This window comes from Crocuta crocuta, unplaced genomic scaffold (genome assembly GCF_008692635.1).
Source record: "Crocuta crocuta isolate KB4526 unplaced genomic scaffold, BGI_CrCroc_1.0 scaffold383, whole genome shotgun sequence".
NCBI lineage: Eukaryota > Metazoa > Chordata > Mammalia > Carnivora > Hyaenidae > Crocuta > Crocuta crocuta.
Window position 1 is genome coordinate 1529663 of NW_027531897.1, and position 7077 is coordinate 1536739.

At 40.4% G+C, this 7077-nt stretch overlaps 1 long non-coding RNA gene across 1 annotated transcript; it reads left to right on the forward strand.

Annotated features, from left to right (window-relative positions):
• Nucleotides 1–650: 650 nt before the first annotated feature.
• Nucleotides 651–4219, forward strand: LOC144239477 (uncharacterized). The gene is made up of 3 exons (XR_013337444.1): nt 651–712; nt 3775–3865; nt 4089–4219. It is a non-coding gene; the product is annotated as an uncharacterized LOC144239477 (long non-coding RNA).
• The last annotated feature ends 2858 nt before the right edge of the window (nt 4220–7077 follow it).

Below are 7077 nucleotides of genomic sequence, written 5' to 3' on the forward strand. Positions count from 1 at the left end.
CCCCGTGGGCCCAGAAGGCAGAGCCGTGAGCCAAAGAGCATTATTGCTGAAACTTAAGATCTAATGGAATTTGCCTTGCTAAGTGTTGGGTTCGTTTCCTACCTGTCACCCCTTCCTTCTTCAGATTTCTTCCTTTTGGAATGGGAGTGTCCATCTTATGCCCATCCACTGTATTTTGAAAGCAGAAACTTGTTTGATTTCACAGGGTCTCAGCTGAAGAGGAATTTTGCCTCGGGGTGAATTGTACCCTGAGTTTCACCCATATCTGAGTTAGATGACATTGAGTGAGAATTGACTTGGAAATGATGTTGGAGTGGGGTAAGACTCTTGGGGCTGTTGGGTGAATGCTAACTAAATGCATTTTGCATGTGAGAAAGACATGAATATGGGGAGGGACTAGACACATTAATGTTAGGGGCTGAGTTGTGTCCCTCCAAATTCCTATTAACCCCCAATTTTACTGTATTTGGAAATAGGCCTATAAAGTGGTTTGAAGGGGAAGTGAGGTTGCAATGGGGGCCTTAATCTGAGAGGACTGTTATCTTTTTAAGAAGAGGAAGAGACACTAGAGAGCTCTCTTGGCACGTATACACAGAGGAAAGGCCAAGGGAGGTCATCATGGGAAGGCGGCCATCTGCAAACCAGGAAGAGAAGCCTCAGAAGAAACCAACCCTGACTGCACTTTGGGAGCGAACTTACAGCCTCCAGAACTGTGAGAAAAGAAATTTCTGTTATTGAAGCTACTCAGCCTGTGATATTTTGTTATGATAGTCATGGCCAACTAATACAGATCCATTCTGATTTCTGCCTCCTCTCCTTGTTCACCACTACCTTCTGTTCTTGAGACTGATGACACTTTCTTCCATTTTTCCAAACCATATTTCATAGTTTCTTTTTTTGGGTCAAACTCTGCATAAATTTGTTTATTTTCAAACATCAGTGACTGTGAATACTTTTTCCCCCTTTAAGACTCATCCTTTAACCACATCATACATTGTTAGCATTGTATACCTTAAACAATTTTAAAGTGACATGCAGTAAAATTGACTTTGTGCCTCATATGTAGAAACTAAAGTGTCCCAAATACATAGGGACAAATGCAAAAAACAAACAAGCACTCAAGAGTTCACACCAACCACAACTTTGGATATTTCTATGGCATATGTATAAGTTCACAATTTCCATGGTCTCCAATATATAAGACACATGAAACAAAAGTAATTTGGATAAATTTCATGGAACTCTGGAGTTCATCACTGCAAAGTTTAAATGAAATTCTATGTCATTATTTTGGAGTCCAAAGAAAATTTAGTAGTAGCTAAAAATGTTCTAAGCTAGAGAGACTGATCAGAGCTGCTTAAAATTTTTAAAAAATATTTCTTTATTTTTGATACAGAAAGACAGAGCTCGAGTGTGGGAGGGGCAAAGAGAGAGGGAGACATAGAATCTGAAGCAGGTTTGAGGCTTTGAGCTGTCAGCACAGGCAGGGCTGGGACCCACAAACATGAGATCGTGACCTAAGTGAAAGTTGGATGCTCAACGGACTGAGCCACCCAGGCACCCCCAAGGGCAGTAATTTTTTGAAGTTAGTGGGTTTTTTAATTCATTTACTATATGATAGAATTACCTAAATAAGATCGTTCTGTGTTTATTTTTTTAATGTTTATTATTTTTGAGAGAGAGTGAGCAAGCACAAGCGGGGGAGGGGCAGAGAGAGAGGGAGACAACAGAATCTGAAGCAGGCTCCAGGCTCTGTCAGCACAGAGCCTGATGTGGGGCTTGAACTCACAAAGTGTGGGATCATGACCTGGGCTGAAGTCAAATGCTTAACCAGCTGAGCCACCCAGGCGCCCCCCCACATTCCATAGAGTTTTATAGTTGAGGTGGTATTCCGTCTGCAAGGGCTGCCATAACAGAATACCACAGAATGATATTCTTCAACAACAAACTATCTTCTTACAGTTTTTGAGGGTTAGAAGTCTGAGATCAAATGTCCAGCAGGGTTTTTTGTTTGTTTGTTTGTTTCTGAGGCCTCTCTGCTTGATTTGTAGATGGCTGTGTTCTGTCTGTGTCTTTACATGGTTTTCCTCTTGCATGTGTCTGTGTTCCAATCTCCTCTTCTTACAAGAACATCAGTTATATCGGATTAGGGTCCACTTGTAGGACCTCATTTTATCTTCATTGCCTTTAACGGCCCTATTTTTTTTTTAATTTTTTTAATGTTTTATTTATTTCTAGGAGAGAGAGAGAGAGACAGTGTGAGCAGGGGAGGGTCAGAGAGAGAGGGAGTCACAGACTGAAACAGGCTCCAGGCTCTGAGCTGGCAGTCAGCACAGAGCCCGATGCGGGGCTCGAACCCACGAACTGAGAGATCATGACCTAAGCGAAAGTCGGACGCTTAACCGACTAAGCCACCCAGGCGCCCCTAACGGCCCTATTTCTAAACATAGTCACATTCTTAAGTACTGGGGTTTGGGCTTCAACATAGGACTTTGGGGAGCAGGAACAGTTTAGTCCATAACAGGAGGCATGTAATTCTTCATTAGCTAATCTCACCATAGAAACTGCTCTCAGAACTGAGTTGGGTCTTCCATATCCCCAACATGCAGAACTGGGTTGGTTTCAAACCAGATCTGGTAACTAAATTCTGTCTCTATCATAACACCCTTAAACTTTAATTTATGTTAATATATAATAATAATTTAATAATATAAAAATTATTAATTGGTTAAACATGTACTAATTTTCTAGAATATTCAAAGGTAAACTATAATTCAGCCCAATGATCACATATTCCAAAGGAATTTTGTTTTAATTTGGGGGTACCTGGGTACATGCATTTGGTTTTTTATTTTGTATATGCAGAGAGGTAATATTATACTTGAGAATACATGCTGTTTAACTAAGGTCACATTTAGCTCTTTACTTCCTGAAAAGATAAAGCAATTAAGTTTCTTTTTTAACAAATGTTTGTTTATTTATTTTGAGAGAGAAGGAGAGAGCATGAGCAGGGGAGAGAGAGAGAGAATCCCAAGCAGGCTCCACATTGTCAGCTTAGAGCCAATGCAGGGCTCAAACTCATGAACCCTGCATGAGATCATGACCTGAGCTGAAATCAGGAGTTGGGAGATTTAACCAACTGAGCCACCCAGGTGCTCTGTTAAAGCAACTAAGTTTCTAATTTGCTCTCAAGGAGACCTGTAAGCACAGAGGAAAAGAGCATCAAAGCTTTTCCCTTTGGGGGCGCCTGGGTGGCTTAGTCGGTTAAGCGTCTGACTTTCGCTTACGTCATGATCTCGCGGTTCGTGGGTTCGAGCCCCGCGTCGGGCTCTGTGCTGACTGCAAGCTCAGAGCCTGGAGCCTATTTCAGAGTCTGTATCTCCCTCCCTCTCTGACCCTCCCCTGCTCACGCTGTCTCTCTCTCTCTCTCTGCCTCTCTCTCTCTCTCCTAGAAATAAATAAAAATATTAAAAAAAAAAAAGCTTTTCCCTTTGTATTAACTCTCAGATGGAGTCAGTAAAGTATTTTGATGAACTGCAATAGTACAACTTCTAAAAGAGATAGTGCTGTGCAGTGGTGAATGATACACCCACATGTGTATATATACACACACACATCTCTATATATACACACTACATATGTACACATACACACACACATATATATGCAGTTATGTATACATATATACATAAACATATAATATACAGAAACATACACCATTCTTATTACAAAAATTCCTACTTTCTAACAAGATTTTATTTTATTTTTTTTAAGCAATCTCTACACCCAACATGAGGCTCAAATTTACAACCCTGAGGTCAAGAATCACATGCTCTACCGACTGAGCCAGTCCTACTTTCTATCAGTAAGTACACGAAAAAATACTTTTGTAACACTCCTAACTTGGAGATGGAGGCATTCATTATCTGTTGTGGGAAATTAAAGTTGATTCTCCAATAAATTTGAAAATCGACCACAAAATCCCTCTCTGCACTCAGGGTTTGTAAGACATGAGATTTGTAAGACATGTGCAACCTCATGCAGAAAACAACAGGTTGGACAATGGCCATTTTCCATTATTTTTGCAGATGATGTCAACAGAGAAAGCCAAGTGTGGAATAACCTGAGCAAACATTTAGGGTAAGACTGAGTCCAGCATAATGCAGATACCGGGTGCAAAGAAAGTATGACCATAAAGTTACTTTCTAAACAACTGTTTCCATCCTCATCACACCCCCTGCCAAAGGTCATACAACATAATGTGGCCAGCAATAACAAACTGTGTCCCTTGGCTCTTAGTCCTGGCTCATATTTCCTTCCTGTGACGTTCAACCAGTCTACAGGAGATTACATATGGAAGAGTTAGCAAAAAAAAAAAAAAAAAAAAAAAAAAAAAAAACAAAAAAAACAAAAACACACACACAAAAAACACCCCAAAACAAAAACCCATAATGTTTTCTAGTCCCTAATTTTTATACAAATACACTTCCATAGAATGTATGTATTTCTAAAAACAGGTAAAAGAGATAGACCACCGTGTCATTTTGACATGTACATGTTGGATTGGAAAGCTGTTTGCCTTTTGACGTTCCCTCTCTTGTCAGAACAGAACTACAGAATACTGACTCAATTAGCAGTGTGTTTTATCAAGAGTGGGTAGGCTATCTCCATTAGAATAACCCGATTCTGTACAGCTGCATGTTTATTGATCTGGGTGCATTGTCACTGTTGGGCATTAACTAATGTAACCAGGTATAGTAATACTTTCATGGAAAACAGAGGTGAAAAGACAAATGCATGCTTTCTTCTTAAAGCAGAAATCACATTCATTAGATTGTTACTATCAGATTAGCCAAATGTTACACCTTAATATTTCTTCCCCAAAAGCTCCTTTTGAAGTGACTCACTTCCCTTATCTGTCCATCAGTATCTGTCATAGTGAGTACCGTTAAGAATTACAGCTAATGTACTGGGCCGCATAACTAACTCAGTTAATGGACTAGAACTCACTGAAAAAATTCAACATTAAACAGATGACCATTTCCCACTGGGAATGGAGTGTCTGTATGAAAGATGAAAACAAAGCACAGGTAACTTTTTTTAATATGAGTCTGATAAAACCGGTGAAGTTAAGGGCATATGTGATGGGACTTTTTTCTCTGATGAAACTCAGGCATCCCCATTATAAAGACAGAAGAAATGAGCCAAGAGGAGTAGTAACAGTTTCATTCACTAAACCTAACCTGAGCTGTTAGGCACTGCAGTATTACTGAGGAGGGTCATTTTCATCCGCCAAATTAAAATCAAATTTCTGCTCTTAACTGAATCTTAACCACCACCCACCAGCAGACATGTGTGGCTAGTCAAAATGAAGGTCCCCTTTTGATGTCTAGAATCAGAAGATTTGTATACGAGGCAAAATCATGTTCTAGAATCTGCTTGTATGTGAAAATCTTGAGAATCTCTTGAAGTGCTGGTTTTCTTCCTCAGAAACACACAAACACACACACACACACACACACACACACACACACACATTCAGTGTCAGGGGATTCATGGTTTCCTAAGAAGTCATTTCATGGGCCTTCATGGAATAAGTTAANCTTCTTCCTCAGAAACACACACACACACACACACACTTCAGTGTCAGGGGATTCATGGTTTCCTAAGAAGTCATTTCATGGGCCTTCATGGAATAAGTTAATGATCCTGATATCAAATGTATCCTTGACTCGACTTCCTCCTCTCCATCCCTTCTAGGCCTCATTCTTCCAGAGCTCCAACCCTTCACAGACATCCTTGCTCCTGCAGGATTCTTACACCACAGGCCAGTACTGATCTTCTGGCCCCAGGCAGGCCTGGTCCCTCTCACCCCCACTGCCGCCTGAGGGAACTAGCAAACACACCAAACTCTCCCGTGATTCCTCTGCTCCCATCTCTCTCAGGGTCTTCCTCTACTCACAGGACAAAGCCAAGATGCCCCCACTGTCTGGGTTTTATCACTACTTCTCCCTCCTCACTTTTCATCATATCCTGACTGATACCTAATGCTCTAGAAGTTCCAGACTTTTTGCAATTTCCTGCACATATTTGTTTTTGAGTCCATGCCTTTTTTTTTTTTTAATGTTTTATTTATTTTTAGGAGAGAGAGAGAGACAGCGTGAGCAGGGGAGGGTCAGAGAGAGAGGGAGTCACAGGCTGAAACAGGCTCCAGGCTCTGAGCTGGCAGTCAGCACAGAGCCCGACGCGGGGCTCGAACCCACGAACCGCGAGATCATGACCCAAGCGAAAGTCGGACGCTTAACCGACTAAGCCACCCAGGCGCCCCTGAGTCCATGCCTTTATTCTCAGCTGTCACATCAGCCTGAAGCCCATACATACACCCAGCCACTCGCATTCCCCTTTCTTGTTGAATTTCCTTTGCACCTTAACTACTCAAGTCAGTTACTCTTTCAGCCAGCAGCCTGTCCTGACATCTTCTCTTCCGTCCCTGGCTGGCTTAGGTATCTTGCTCGGGCCATCTATAATGAGTAGGTACTTATACTCTTCCCACAGTGCATTCTATCCACCTGGGTTTCTGACTTTTACATTAGACTATAAGCTTCCTGAGGGTATGGGCTATCTCTTATTCTTTCTGGCATCCTCAGGTCTTAATGATGGGCTTATAGGCAGTAAGTGTTCAAAAAGCATGTGATTTTCAAATGAATAAAAATAATGAACAGATTAAAGAATAGACATTTGCTAAATGATCACTGATTTTTAGAAATTCTTTGTGCTGCCCTTTGTGGGATACATAGTGGCTATCCTTATGCATCTTTAGGATTTAGGAGGGAACACATACAGAGATGTACGTTCAATGAAATGATTTATATGTAAGAACTTAGTAGCGTGCTTGACATACAGTATGCTCAATTTTGATTTTTTCCTTTTACACTAAATTATATACTTAAATGGAAATGTCTTTAAATTTATTATGCAAATTCATTTTATATAATGTAAATATATTATCTTATATTATAAAATAAATTACAACTTATAAATTAGAATGCAAATTTATTTTTATTAAATCACATCTCC